Here is a 16837-nt window from a genome sequence, read left to right as displayed (position 1 = left end):
GTAAAACTTTCCGGATGCACTGTGTGCGTGCGTGCGTGCGTGTGTGTGTGTGTGTGTGTGTGTGTGTGTGTGTGTGTTGGTTTTTGTGGTTTACACGGACTTTTGACCTGAATACGCACCAGCATTACACGGACATTTCCGCTTATGAGGACTGACCTCATGTCCTCGTAAACAAAACAGCGCGGATGCACTTCTCTATGTCCCAAAAGCATTTCCTCGAAGTTTGGCGGCATGTCTTAATATACCACAAATGTCTGAAATTATACAATACACTGTGTATGCTCTGAGACCGTGGGTGCGCCCCTGTAGCCCGGACCCGGTACAGCAACTGCGTCATCAAAAATTTGCATGTTTTACGCTGTGTATCGTTGGAGGACTCTGATTGGCTAGATCGGCGCCTCGAGGCGCGAAACCATAAAACCAAAATGGCGACTGTGGGCGGGACTACACTACACCAACTCATCATTGTGCAGAACACCTTCGTAAAAGTAAGTTAATGTTGTCTACTTATTGGTTCTACTTGATTTTCTGTAATTTATTTATTTATTTATTAAATGTATATTGCTAAATCCTGCAATTTAACATGATCTTTAAATATCTTAAAGTGTGAGTAACTTGAAATAATTTATTATCGAGACATTAAAGTATTATATAATATTACGTCTAATCATAAAGATAAACACCAAGGTCCATATCATATATGGGTGTTTAAACTATTAATATTAGGATTTAAAATCACGATTACGTGCGCTTTAATCAGTGCAAAGGTGACGTTTTGTAACTTCCTGTTTAGACCTGAGGGCCTTCTGTAACTTACCTGATGCGAAGACCTCTGCAAATTGAACGCATTTTAAGACACCTGTTATATTTAAGGTAAGTTATACTGCTGATAAATCGCTTCTCTGAGTGTTTGTGACAAAGTTTGGCCTGTTTGTGAGCATCCTCTAAGTTGCTGCATCTCGTTTTACAGTTCAAAATCAGCCAGCGCGTGATGCTAACAGATGTAGCATATTTGGCGATTTATATTACTGAATGTAGGATATGTAATACGGCGACGCTTATTTTTTTAATTCTGTTTACAATATATATTTGATAGAAAAGTGTAGACATCTGACCTGTCTACAGTATGTAAAGGGGAAATGCGTCCGAACAAGTCCATTGTTCTAATAGAGGTAAAGTTGGTTTTATATTCGCACATTCTGACTTTCCCCTTAATAATATAATTTCATAAAAGTATTATTTGCAACCCCTAATAGCGAAATCATATTAGCAGCCAATGACTATTAAAGTACAAAATTGTTCACTTTCAAATAAACAGTGTTAATGTTGTTTTCAAGTCATACTTGCATGTTAATTCCGATCGAATATTCAAAGTAATATGGTAAACAATATAGAGACTGCTAAATGAACGAATGTGTGAATATAAAACCAAATTTGCCTCATATTAGTGCTGTAAAACGACAACATGAAATATTACTACTTCTACTTTTGTGCTTTTCTACTTACTGAATTTAAGGAGAAGTGATACATCGCATTTATACATTGTACAGTATATATTATAGTGTGAACTGTGACTTCTCCAGAATACTGTAGTAATAAATAAGTTTCTGTAGTATTTTTTTTTAAATATGGGGCTTAAAAAATAAGCACGAATATGCAAAAGTATAATTTCCGGGTTATTTTTTATAAAATGTTTGCCACTGCATGTTACTAACTAAACAATTAAGCTTTGATATATTTTCAATTACATTTGCTACGTCCCATTAGAAATGTAATGTATTAATTCAAGCTCAAATGGAATTCAATAATAATAATTATTATTGTTGTTGAAGCAGAGACATCAAATTATGGCTGAAGTGAAAAGGCGAAGGAAAAGGCTCAGGCCACAGGAAGATGCCATACAGTTTTGTCGCTTGAAGAATGACAAAAATGGGCTGGATGGCAGATTCATTAATGACAATAAAGGTGAGTAAAATGTATTTATGGAGCCATGTTACAGGTATAATTCACCAAAAAGTGAAAAATGTGTCATTTAGTCACTCAAGTTGTTACAAACCTGTTGTAAGTTTCTATTATTGCACACAATAAAAGATAGTACCATAATTTGATGTTTAGTAAATGATTTTTTTGTAAACTCATTAAAGCGACTTGTGCAATAAAGTTGTTTAAGGTTTGTGTGGTTAAGTGTGGTTCACTCAGTAATTATATCTTTAATTATATATTTAATTAGTAATTATATAAGGTTAGTTATTACCAAAGTTCAAGTTTTAGTTCTCCCAAATGTGTAAATTATGTTATTAATTATTCACTCCATGTTGTTCCAATCCCCTGAGACCTTAGTTCATCTTCAGAACACAAATTAAGATTAGAATATTATCAAGCTACAAAAAAAAAAAAAACTTTTGTGCGCACAAATATATATGTTGTCAACAGATTCCTATCCCCATTGTCAGTTTAGGGTGTGCTTTTACTTTATGCTTGTTTTGCTTGGCTGTACCCCTGGTGTGTTACCTCGAATGCGCTTGTGCCTTGTTTTTAAAAAGAGGAAGTTGTGCACAGGCATCCTGGGTATACATCATTGCACAGAGCTCATTAATGCGCAAGATATACTAACACTGTGGAAGAAAAAAAAGTTAAATAGGGTTACTCTTTTTATTTTCTTTGTGCACAAATTTATTCCAATAGCTTGACAATGTTCTGATTGAACCATTAAAAGCATACAGACTATTTTGTCTCTGTTTTTTTTTAACTTGCTGGCTATGGAGGATGAGAGAGATCTTAGATTTTATTTGAAATATCTCAATTTGTGTTGAATAGGTCTGTCACTATATCTTTGTTTGTTGAAGGATATTTTGCATCAAAATATATTGCGATAAACGATATTATTAGCATTTTAAAATTATTTTATGCCACTCATTATGTAATGCCAGAATAACAATATAATATCATCACAATGCAAATATACACTTCCAAAAAATGCATCATATTTTACTCTTAAGAATATTAATTTAATTATAGTCATTTTAACTATTTCATAAAAATGTATGCTGAAAACGTAAATAATGAATGTTAAAAAAGTGCAGTGTAAAATTAACAGAGGCTGCTATATATATATATATATATATATATATATATATATATATATATATATATATATATATATATATATATATATATATATATATATATATATATATATATATATATATATATATATATATATGATTGAGGTCATGGCCATGTGTTGTGCGTTAAGTCGATATATTGATTATTGTGACAGGCTTAGTTCTGAAGATGAACAAATGTCTCATGTTGGGAATGACATGAGGGGAAGTAATTAACATTTTTAGGTGAACAAAAATGTATTGTTAGTTACTGCTTATGCATTACATAATTATGCATTCAAGTTCATTCTGGTATGTCAGCGTGAGTGTTTACACCAGTATTAGACCATGAAAAGAACATGTTCATAATGGCAGGTTGGGCTGTGTGTGTGTGTGTTTACACCTGTATTAAGAGGACCCTGTTTTAGGAAGACCTTCATAAGTACAAGTTCCTAATGGCAGGTTGGGTTGTGTGCATGTGTGTGTGTGTGTGTGTGTGTTTACACCTGTATTAAGAGGACCCTGTTTTAGGAAGACCTTCATAAGTACAAGTTCCTAATGGCAGGTTGGGTTGTGTGCATGTGTGTGTGTTTACACCTGTATTAAGAGGACCCTGTTTTAGGAAGACCTTCATAAGTACAAGTTCCTAATGGCAGGTTGAGTTGTGTGCATGTGTGTGTGTTTACACCTGTATTAAGAGGACCCTGTTTTAGGAAGACCTTCTTAGGAACGTTCCTGATGGCAGGTTGCTGTGTGTGTGTGTGTGTGTGTGTTTACATATGTATTAAGAGGACCCTGTTTTAGGAAGACCTTAGGAACGTTCCTGATGGCAGGTTGCTGTGTGTGTGTTTACATATGTATTAAAAGGACCCTGTTTTAGGAAGACCTTCTTAAGTACAAGTTCCTAATGACAGGTTGGGTTGTGTGCATGTGTGTGTGTGTGTTTACACCTGTATTAAGAGGACCCCGTTTTAAGGAGACCTTCTTAGGAATGTTCCTGATGGCAGGTTGGTGTGTGTGTGTTTACACCTGTGTTAAAAGGAGCATTTTTTTAGGAAGACCTTCATAAGAACGTGTTTCTAATGTTTGATTTAAGTTTCTTTGATAAAAGGCTGATATTTGATGACCATGCTTATAAGGAGTACATTAAGCTGCATAGATTAAGTAGCTTTATCCCACCTAAATTTCTACTCAGCCCCCTAATGATTTTCAATTAGCTTTAACTCCATGAAATGTGCAATAATTTGGGATTGCCAGTCCCCTTTTAAGTTTGATATTTAATTGGCAGCACATTTTGTCTTCTTCCCTTCTTTCAGCTCATTTAATCCATAGAGCACAACAATACAGAGTAATAGAACAAGCTGTTTATCAATATTGTGATAATATCTGCATGTTTGCAATACAGCAAATCTGTAGCTAACATTTTGTTGTTTTTAATGTAACATTTAATTTGGAGTATACAATGTATTTTTGTATGAGGTAATTATTTTAATACAAAATAATAATAATATTTATTATTATTATTTTTTTTTTTTTTTTTTTTTTTTTTTTTTTTTATACCCCATATGGGGCTGAGTTCACTAAAACGAAAAGACTTTTAGTAGCACCCTTGCTTAAAATCACTCTAATCCAATATGAAATAAACTGCTTTAGAAAATTATTAATCTACAAGGACCTTTTATTATGATAAAAAAATCCTGGATGAGTTTTGACGAATCAAGCTCTCCTGGATTGTGTCATGTACTGTCAATAATCAAATCCAGCTAACTCAGTAATCCACATATGAAGAACAGGCCCCAGACTTTTGTCAAATCAAATCAGAACCTACTAAGAATCGTCAGTTAAGTCAACATGTTCTTGTGGAGGTCCTCATAGAACAGGATGCTTGTAATACAGGTGTAAACACAAACACACACATCAACTTGCCATCAGGAAAATGTTCTTATAGTGTTCTTCTTAAAGCAGGGTCCTCGTAAAAAAACATGAATATTATCTTGTGACACTTAAAGATTGAAATACTCATATCTTGTATATTACATACCTACATTTTAAGCAAGATTATAAATTAATTTTACATCTTACATGCACAAATTTATTGTAAAGTTGAACCACCACCTCTTGAAATCAACACTCTCTCCCAGCCAGAAGTCAAAGATGTAAAGGTGGTATTAATTTTCTGTTGTTTCTTTTATTTTCATTTATGTATGTATATGAATGTATGAGAGAGGTATGTATGTATTTTTTTTTTGTGTGTTCTAGATCATATTTGTGTTCAGCGTTTGTTGTTGTAAAAGTAACTATTTACTATAATTCAATTACTTTTCCACTGAAAACAAAGTAAATTATTAGATTTTTTTTAAAGATCAAAGGCATTAGGTACTTATGATTACCATGCATTAAATGCTGTAAATTCACATATTTTAATATAAATTGTTAAAAGCTAAAGGCTATATTTGACGTGAATTTAAAAAAAAAAATTGTTGTTGTTTAAAGGGGTTTTGAGTTCAGTAATAAGTAATTAGAGAAGTAATTTTAGGACTGCTGTCATGATCGAACTAGTACTTTGTAATTTACCTTTTTTGAAGGTATCCACCCAACAATTTTAATGCTGCCAATGATTCTTAAGTTTAATTTTATGTTTTCTAGACTCCTTGTAAGGTTGAACCACCCCCTCTTGAAATCAACACAATCTCAGATTCAGAAATCAGAGAGACAGAGGTGTGTTGTTTTTATTTTATTTTTGTTTTATAATGATATTATTTTTGCCATTTTAAATTAAATTTGAAGTCAGTATTTTATGCACATTATTGTCTTAGTCAATTTTACATGTGTATATTTCTATATTTTACAGAGTTGTAGTGAGATTGAACCTTCACCTCTTGAAATCAACACACACTCCCTGTTAGAAGTCAAAGATGTAGACATGGTATTCATTTATTTTGTGTTTTTGGGCATGCCATCAATTCTGAATTTGTTCTCATTATCTGCCTTTTCCTTGGGTATCTACTTTATAACTTTTTTTTTTCTTATGGGTTTAGCTGACAGTTGTTTGTGATCAGTCAGTGTCAGTGGATCCCAGTGTTTCTGCAGCCTCTGTTGAACCGGAAAAGGTAAGTTATACAATTTGATAATTTCTGAATCCATTGTCTACAGAATGTTTATTGTATTTTTTCTACGTTGTTAGATTAGTTCCAAATTTTGCTTTGGTACTAAATAATCAAATGTATATGCACAACGATATTATTATTAAGTATTTTGTAGATATTAATTTAAAACATTGATCTGTGTGGGTACTTTGATATATATGTAGTATATGAATTGCTGATATAAAGAAATAGGCTACATTTCTTAAAAGAATGACTTTAAAGCATCAAATCCTGAGTGGAATAATTGAAAGATGGATGTGGGCCAGGTAGTAGCCTCACTTTAATATAAAGATTTTTTCCAACGGGTTGCGAGAATCGCACGTGTCAAAGCGAAAACAGCATTCCGCAGCGTTTTCGGCAGCAAATTTTAAATCCCACCGCTTGTTGTTGCACGGCTTCTGTCATTGTTTTAAACTTAATGTGCTGAAGTTTAGCACATTTTGTATGTTACAGTGAGCCTGCAATGCATTAACTTTTTATTGCAAGCAACAATTGGCAGTAAGCACACTCTAGCTCTCTCTCTCTCTCTCTCGCATGTGTGCACAGTCGAGCACAACTTCAATGCATCGCGACATGTTTAATTTAACGTTAATAGGCCTAGTTGATGGTCAATTATTTTTTAAATGAGACGATCTGCAATGTTATGTCATCTTCTCTCTATGTGGCAAGCCTTAGTTTTTGATTAATATGTTTAAATTATTATAAGTTTGAGCTCTAAAAACCAACGCGGCTCACTCGCTGTGAACATCTGTGTCTCATTTCAAAGCTCTTTCAGTTTTTGTAGTTGCCATGGTAGCACTCGACATAATCAATGCATTTGTGCTCAACATTCAGGGTTTCGCGACAGTAATGTGGATGAGCAGTTATCTAGATTATTTAAATTGAACTCAGATTAGTTTGATTCAATGATTTTCAACTTAGGTTATGGAACCAATTGAACCGTGGACGGTTAGTTAGGCTCAAAGTCAGGTTTTTTACTTTAATCCCCACTTTCCTAAATGACTTTTATGAAACAGTCCCCTGATCTAGAGCTGGGCGATATGGCAAAAAAAATTATCACTATAATGTTTTTCATATCTATCGATAATTATCACAATAAATGTAAAATCTTTATATCTATCAATTTTATGGGTTTTTCAGCATGCAAATCTCTTATTGCAGCTGATTTAACACAATTTATGAAATGTTTTAGCTGTCTGACAATATTTAAAAAAATAAGCAAAAGAACAATCTTAATTCAGCATTTACTGTTCAAGTTTTCAACAACCAAAGACATTACCTACAAGTTATTGGATTTTAACATAAAAAAAAACAAGTTTGGAACAAGTTAACGGTGAGTTAATGGTGACAGACTTTTCAGTTTTGGATGAACTCTCCTTTTAATGGGGAGTATGGTGAATTTAGAGTGAAATATCTTTGAATATATTTTATTTAGGGATGCTAACGATTACTTTATGATCTAATGATTGCCGATAACACTTTAATCGATGACTGATTAAGCATGGACATTTAAAGGTTTAGTTTGCGCTGTGAGACCCGTCCACGCATTACATCATCAAGTGTGTGCAGTTTACCTAATTATGCAGTCATGCCCTTGACATGGCATATTGCAGGACGCATAAAACCCTGTTATGCGCAAATCTCCATTATATCCGCGAATGTTTTAACCAAATTTGTCTGACAGACTGGCACGAATATGGGTTTATGCAGACTCATTTTATAAATCGTGCATCACAATGAGACATGCGCGAAGTGTCTCCATTCATACAGCGAGCTTCTGAGCTCGCATCCTTCAGACCGAGTTTATTCTTCCGAGGTAATCTAACAATACTATAAGTGCTGCCAATAGCCTGTAAAGACTGTTCAGTTCATGCTGCTCAAACTGCGCTTCGTTAATGAATTAAAATGAAACCGTGAAAATCGTTTAATGGATTGTTTTGGCGCTAAAGCATATCATATAGCGGGCTTCTTGCTTCACCTCAAATGTTATTCGTTCTTCTTGTTTATACTGTAGATAACTGACCAACAAAATATACATCAAAATTGAGTTACTCAGTATACAAAACGATTTTTTTGCAAAAAGATACATTTTAAAAGGAAAAATTTAGTGTGTGCCCATCTTAAACAACTGCGGGTGGATGATGCTTCGCTTCTTGGAAAATAAGGATTTAATGAATGATCCACTGCTGTTGTAAACGTCTGTCATTTATTTGCTGCATTCGTCATAAAGATTATGTCTTGGAGCATCTGATTTCTCCTCAGTGATTATGTCCTTTAAACATAAAGGTTCTTTTACCATCAATGAGGATAGTGGTATTGCAGATTTTTCAAAACAATGATCTTAATATTAAAAAGGAAACATAAGCTTGACAACAAAAATCAATGTCATAACAAATGCCCTTAAAAATGCAGCCTGTAGTTTACAGCAAGGATCAAGTGTTCATTGAGATTGTGTTGTCTGTCATATCTTTCGTCTGTCTTTTCATGTTTTTTTTTTTTCTCGTAAGGCATGGCTTTCGAAAATGACATGAAACTCTGCTGGGTAGTTGCGCTAGTTTAGCAACGCTTGTTTGGGTCACTTATTAGCATCTTTATAAGGGTGGTGTTGTTTTAAATGATGAAACAGGTGTTTGGTGTTGCTGCTTTTGACGATAAGAGTCATCTGCGCAGTTTGCAGTTCACGTTGCTCTGTTATGTGTCGGATTGCAAAAAAAAACTAAGTAGCTCCAGACTGATGTCTAGTGAACTTTCAAGTCTGAGACTGACCTTTTTTACCTTATTTTTTTCTCACTCCTCCAAGTGCAACTAACACTGTATGGCTGTAAACTTGTACTGCATGTGGCATCCGGAAGGGCAGGCTGCAAAATGCTTGCTGGCGTTATGCATAGTGCGCAAATATTATCGAACTGTCATTATCGTTTTATTGAAAACGATATAAACGAGAATAATTATTTTTTTATATTGAATAGTTATTTTGTTTTGTCACTGTTACACTAATTTTATGTTTTCTAGACTCCTTGTAAGGTTGAACCACCCCCTCTTGAAATCAACACAATCTCAGATTCAGAAATCAGAGAGACAAAGGTGTGTTGTTTTTATTTTATTTTTGTTTTATAATGATATTATTTTTGCCATTTTAAATTAAATTTGAAGTCAGTATTTTATGCACATTATTGTCTTAGTCAATTTTACATGTGTATATTTCTATATTTTACAGAGTTGTAGTGAGATTGAACCTTCACCTCTTGAAATCAACACACACTGCCTGTTAGAAGTCAAAGATGTAGACATGGTATTCATTTATTTTGTGTTTTTGGGCATGCCATCAATTCTGAATTTGTTCTTATTATCTGCTATTTCCTTGGGTATCTACTTCATAACTTTTTTTTTCTTATGTTTTTAGCTGACAGTTGTTTGTGATCAGTCAGTGTCAGTGGACCCCAGTGTTTCTGCAGCCTCTGTTGAACCGGAAAAGGTAAGTTATACAATTTGATAATTTCTGAATCCATTGTCTACAGAATGTTTATTGTATTTTTTTTACATCCTTTCAGGTAACTCCAAAGATGAATCTTTTACCATCGGAGGATCTAGATTGTGTTGACAAGGTAATAAAATGTGCATTGCATAATAAAAAAAAAAAAAGTTATATTGCTGCTGGCTAAAATCATCTCTACATGTGTCTTTTCAGATGTCACCTGTCAAGGAGCATGTGTTAAATAAGAAGCAGAAATATTGTGCCCCTGCTGAAGAAGTTGAAGAGGTATTTATGTTTCGGATTAACAATTTTTTTCCCATGCATAACAGTGAAGGGTTTAAAGGTCCATATTTGCATGGTCTGCCATTTAGTTATTAGGGGAAAAAAGCAGTTTTAAAAAAGGAAAAATGACATGTTTTCTCTTTCATTAATAATAGTCATAAATAAACATTTGTAGTAGGGCTAGAAACTACTGTTATACAACTACTTGCCTAATTACCCTAATCAAACCTTTGAATCGCACGTTGAATCTGAATGCTTGTATTTCAAAAAATATCTAGTCAAACATTTACTGTCATCATGGCAAAGATAAAATAAGTCAGTTATTAGTAACGAGTTAATAAAACTATTATGTTTAGAAATGGGTAAAATAAAATCTTTCCATTAAACTGAATTTGGGGGGAAAAGGGACATAATCCCTTTTTATAATTTAGGTGGGCTATTAATTCTGACTTCAAATGCTTATATACAGTTATTTTCCTCCCTGCAAAGAAAAGGGAAATACAGTATAATAAAAATATAAAACAAACTGTGCTTTAAGCATCTTCACTGAAAGAAAAACACTTTAGCTACCAAAGTTCTTTAGTCAATAGTGAGTGATTTTCTCCTTTTGTTGTTTGATTAATAATAATAAATGCAGGCGGCAGCGGAATATTGGTTTCTCTTTCACATGTCTTTTGAGTCTCGACTCATTTATTACACAAATGAGGGTTAATATGAATAATCATTAAACACCGTATTTTGACACCTATTTGACCAATAAAATGCTCGCATTACGATGACTTTAGTTGCGTGTGCTCTGCTCTTCTCTGAGGCTGAGGGCACAGTGTGCGAATGAGACCGAATACTGATCGCATACTGTGACCGCATGCTCGCTCGTGCTTTTAAAAACATGAATTATTAGAATGTGCATCAATGAATGATATCCCGTGCTGCAAATGTTGAATTACAGCACATGCTTTTAGTCATTTTCAAGTGAAACTTAGCTTTGCAGAGCAACAAATGTTTTTTCATAATCATTAGAAGCTGAAATTGAAACCGAATTTTTGATTTATTGCACAGCCCTAATTTGTAGTAGATGTAGGTGGGCATAGCTCAACCCTAATTTGTAGAAATTATAGCTGGGCATATCTTATTTTTTAAAATCTAGATTAATCTCACTGTAATCTTGGAATTTATCTAGATTAATCTATATTAAAATGCCTCATTTGAATTCATTTGAAGGCATTCTGAATATGTAATATTCTACTTAATGTAATGTATTATATGTAATAAAATACCCAAATAATGACAAAAGTCTCCTGTGATGTAAATATTCTTTCATAATTGTAAGTGATCTTGACAAATTGACCACAACGCCCTTCACTGAAAATGCATCAAATGATTCTTGGAAGACAATGCAGCTCATAATGTACGGTAGTTTCACGTGTTTTAAAGGGCACCTATGGTAAAAAATCTACTTTTCAAGCTGTTCGGACAGACGTGTGTAGGTCTAGTGTACAGACCGTCAAATTGGGCTGATATAAACACACACAGAGTCCTTTTTTTTTTCAATTTAACAACATAAAAATGGTGGACCAATTGGAGCCATTTTTAGACCGACCGCAACTTGAAGTAGGAGTGCGGTCCCCCCGCCCACCAATATTGATTGACAGTATTCTACCATATGCTTAGTTTGTTGTTTCACGTCTGCCATTTTCAGCGTGAGTCAAAGCGATGTCACTAAAGGAACATCCTTGCTCCATTTTTAGATGCAAGGCTCATTGGGCTCAACACAAGATCAATATTCTCCACATTATCGCTCTAATCGGAATTATTGGTTGTATCTTAGGTAGGTTTGCAAACGTGTACTTTTCATTGTGTCTACCTTAAACTTCAGCCGTTTGCATTTCTTGCGGTCACAGAAGCTCTCTGTGATCTTAACTAGGTGCAGCTGGAAAAGTGCAAGCGCGTTGCCTCATGTGCGCGTCTCTCCATTGCTAATAAAATAACAAACTTGCCTGCAGGTCGCACACCAGAAGCGCCGCTCTGTGTGGTGCAACGCTGACACAGCACCATGTATTTTAGAATTCTAAACATAGGTTTCTATCAGGGTACACACAATGGAGCTTCAAGTCGGTGGCTGGGCACCGCAGACAGCCACCGACTTGAAGCGCCATTGTGTTTACCCTAATAGAAACCTATGTTTAGAATTCTAAAATGCTTGGCGCGATGATTCGATTCTTCATGTTTCTGGTGCGACAAAGAGAGTGTCTAGTGCACCTTGTTGCGGCGCATCCGGTGCCTCAGTCAAAGTTAATTCAGTGTGCGTGGTTATTAGTCTTGATGTACAATCTCGGTACTTGAAACTAGCATACAGTTGGCTGTAAAACTATACAAAGACACAAGTGATTTTGTACTCTCTGCTTGGTCTGTGTCCGAGTCGTATATGTACAGCTGAATGCTGATCCTCTTACTCCTGCTCCTTTTCTCAGTCTGCCTCTCTGTTGCAAACACAGAGCATGGGAGATCTTGGCTTCACCCCCTTGTTATGTTGGGCAGGAAGCCGAAACAAATTTTCATGAGAAGCAACACACCCCTAAAACAGCGAGCAGTGTGCACGCCCCCAACATGACACTTTTGAACACATTATAATAAAATAACTCGCCAACTTTTCTGTAACCCTTTTCTATGCGTTATTTATGTGTTTTCTATTGCGTTATTAGGACAGGATGTCAGAAGATTTTAATTCGCTCACAAGAGTGTATAGAAATAACAACCGATTTTTGATAGATAAATAAGTCAGACTCAAAAATTAAGGTAAATAACTGAGGTAAGTATATTAAACAAGTTAAATGATGGAAACAAAATAAAACATATAAATAAATGTTAAAACCAGTTCAGTTTTATGAATACTAAATTAAAGTAATATATGTATATATCATATACACTGAAATCCCCAACACTTCAGATGATAAATCCACTTCATACAGATTCAGTTTCACAAATCACGTGTTGCATGTACAATGAAGAAGAAAAACAAAAAAAGAAGAAGGAAAATTTGGGTAAAAGTAGTAATTCAAAGTCCAAGTTCAATGTTCAACACTCGAAAGTTCTTTTCAGTTCCAGCTCGATGTGAAAAATCCAAAAAAATCAGTCCAGATAGAGCAAAGTCCAAAAACGAATAAAGACAAAAATATGAGCGCAGTGAAAGTGCAAGAATGTTTTGTCCTACCAGTTCAGTGAACAACGGATTAATTTACTTCCAGGCACGATCTTTCAAAGAGGGCGGCTCGCCATGTCCGGACCACCCAGAAAGCATCCACGGCAGGGACAGATCGGGATTTCAGAGTAGAAACACGAAGAAGAACATACATACAAAAAAAAAAAAAAACCCAGCCAAGAAAAGATAAAGCTGAACAGGGAGAATAAAGAAGAATGCGTCTCGATTAATTATAAGTTTTCTGTTGTCTCGGGCGATTCAATGTACTCTACTCGCAATTCTCTCGTTTCACTCTATAACTTGTCAGCTTCCTATCCTTAAAATCTGAAACTTTAAGGCTTTCTTTCAGTCAATTACCAAAACAATATGATTTTAGATAGTTTAAAGGATCTAAACTGCTATCTCAATGTATCTAATCTCGTTCAATCTGCTCGCGCTGCTTAATCAAAGTGACTCTCCGTCACCGGCAGCTCTCTCACACACGCAAGGGGGCGGAGCTAACCTCCGACCTCAACCAAGTCAAAACTTACTTTATTCTCTATTTATTATTATTATTTAAACACGATGCATGTCATATAAAGGAACTTTATTCACAATTTCTTATCTCAATCATAAAATAAAATGTTAGAATATAAAATAAACTATTTATAATTTGTCTTAGTGACCTAGTCAGTGAGCTGGGTTACACTGTACTTTAAATAAAAAAATACATTTTTGCAACCTTATCTAAAATAAAATGACTGTAAAGTTTGAACATTGCATCTTATATTGTTATGTTGTTGTTTTATGACGTATTTTGACAATCCTGTTATTTAGCATTCTTTAGATGATTTAGCATCATCATTTAACAGCAATTTTACTTTTTAGAAATGATTGCAAAGATTATTGTTCATTTGTTGCTCGGTAACAACTAAACAACTTTGATTGTTATTTATAAGGGATTTATAAAGCATAAATAGTTCTCACTTTAGGTCACGAAACTGCATGAAGTTGAGTTAATAAAGCATTTATTAACACATAGTAACCATTAATATATGCCTGAATAGTAAGATATATAAAAGTAAATGATTAATAAATTACTGACATTAACAAACTCATTCTGAATGATCTTAAAAACCTCCAACTACTCTTAAGTACAACTGGTTTGTAAATGATGTGATACTTAATTTAGTCATGAAAAAATCATTAACAGAGTATGAAAGTACAATTATTAAGGACAGTATATATTTGGGTGTAAGTCAAGAACACAACATTTGTAGCTGCAGTTTAAACTGCTTACTAACGTTTATTAATGTAGAGTTAATGCTTAACAGATAATGAATTCACTAGATGCTAATGCTTTGTAAATGATGCGTAGTGTGTAGTTATCATAAAGTGTTAACAAGAAATCTTCAATTGTATTATTATGAAGCTACAAAACGTTTGTGCACACAAATAACATCGTTGTCAAACATGTTCTTCTCTTTAGTGACAGTTCAGGGATTTCGTTCACAAGAGTACTTTGTTTTTGTACCTATTTTTTTACCTTTTTTTGGAGGGTCAGAGAATTCTTAGGTCACATCCAAAATATCCTAATTTGTGCTCCAAAGGTGAACAAAGGTATCATGGAATTAGAATAGAGTTATTCATAAGAGAATTTACTAATTTGAGTGAACTAAGATTTGCAGCATTTATTTGTATGCTCAAAATGTTAAAGAATGTTTTGTGAGGTACTTTAGAGGCAAGACTTTTTTGTAATTTTATTTTGAGATACATTTTAAGTTGGTGGATATTATTATTTTTGTTGTGTTTTGTATGGTCTCCTGTTTTATTGACAGATTAGACTATTGATTTTATTTATTTATTTTATTTATTTATTTAGTTAGTTATTTTTATAGTGGTGGATTTCACAATTAAATGCTTTTGTTTGTTTATATTTGTCACTGTGTTAAATTGTTAATAAAGTACTTCTAAAATGTATAGGTGTGGTGTATGATCATGTTCCAGTCCAGTGAATCATATTGTTCACTATCCTATTGGATGATGGGCAGATGTGTATTGTGTTTAGGAGCCTGTACTCTTTAAACACTTCAGTCTTAGTAATATAGCATAGTGTTGTGTTTGTGTGTTGTGTATGATCGTGTACCTCCAAATACATTGGTCCCAGTAATCCACAGAACTGACATGTTGTGTGTGTTGTAAAATGACTGTCCTAATAATTCAATATGTCCCTATATGTATCAATTATGTAATAGGCGGGAACATTTTTGGAGGGGCGTGGCTGTCCTTGTACACCACCATAATATCATACAGTAAAATTATTCATTTTATTATGTGTATAGAAAATCCAAAGTGATGTATGTGATCTGCAGAGGAAAACAAAATTTTTGATATGTTTATTATATCTGTAGGACATCGGGAAAGGGGTGTCCCCTTATACCACCACCCAACTTGTTTGGTGATCAAAGTCCTTTTATACCACAAAAACCAGTATGTGTGTGTGTGTGTGTGTGTGTGTGTGTGTGTGTGTGTATGTATGTATATATATATATATATATATATATATATATATATATATATATATATATATATATATATATATATATATATATATATATATATATATATACATATACAGATTAAGTTCAGTTAATTTCATCAATATAATTTAAGTTCAAGTTAATTTGTTTCACAATTCTTGACTGTGTATATATACTCACTCATGATGACACACATTGGAATTAATTTTGTGGAATAAATGTTATAATTGCTCACAAACATGTGCAACTTCTGGAGTATACGATACTGATAAATATGATGTTTCTGAATGGTCAAACGTGCAGTGGTAACTAACCCCATGTTACAGCATTCTCCACGCCCCCACACCTGATAATTATTTTCTCTCTTACGGAAATGCTGCAGGTAAAATTATGATTTGTTTTTGATGCCTCTGCTATTTGCACATGTAAAAGTAACTTCAGAAAAAATACGGTAGGTAATGTATGTTTTAAAGAGCCCATATTATGGGTTTTTGAAAATGCCCTTCCATGTAGTGTGTAACACAGCTCTAAGTGAAGTGAAATATCCAGCTAAGGCTTAAATCTGTAAGTGTACAGTGTTTAAAACTATTGATTCATCTATAAAAGAGTCGACTCATAGTGCTTCAAACAAATCGTCTTGATAACGAGTCATTAGGTGTCTCGTGATGACGCGGCTACGAAACAAGTAGTTGTGCGCGCAAACCCGGGAGATTTGAAACCTGCGGCCCCGCCCACTAACAGAAAAAAAAGGACCGGGGGGGGTGTCGCGGTTGACATCGAAGACCCGGTGGGGGGGGGGGGGGGGGGGGGGGGGGGGGTGGCTGATAATCGGCGGGGGGGCGGGGGGCTGATAATCGCGGATATAACTGTGGACGCGGGTGGTGAGGGAGGTGTCGCTGCCGCGTCGTCTCTATTCTGGACGTGCCGGCCCTGTGTGTGTGTGTGTGTGTGTGTGTGTGCGTGTGTGTGTGTGTGTGTGTGTGTGTGTGTGTGTGTGTGTGTGTGTGAAGTGCAGACTATGCCGGGCTAGAAGATCTCCTCACCAGTTCTTGGACTTTTTGCTTAATAAAATAGTTAGTCGTCAGTATTTTCTAGTCCATCGTCTGTATTTA

The 16837-nt window shown here is 34.5% G+C and overlaps 1 protein-coding gene across 1 annotated transcript in view; it reads right to left on the bottom strand.

Moving 5' to 3' along the window:
* The window catches only part of LOC130247583 (pumilio homolog 2-like), an 87062-nt gene that overhangs the window by 28157 nt on the left and 42068 nt on the right, over nucleotides 1–16837 (bottom strand). The gene's annotated exons all lie outside the window — the stretch shown is intronic.

Source organism: Danio aesculapii, chromosome 20 (genome assembly GCF_903798145.1).
Source record: "Danio aesculapii chromosome 20, fDanAes4.1, whole genome shotgun sequence".
Classification (NCBI taxonomy): Eukaryota; Metazoa; Chordata; class Actinopteri; order Cypriniformes; family Danionidae; genus Danio; species Danio aesculapii.
The sequence above is the reverse complement of the archived record's forward strand: the minus strand, read 5'-3'. Positions and strand labels throughout refer to the sequence as shown.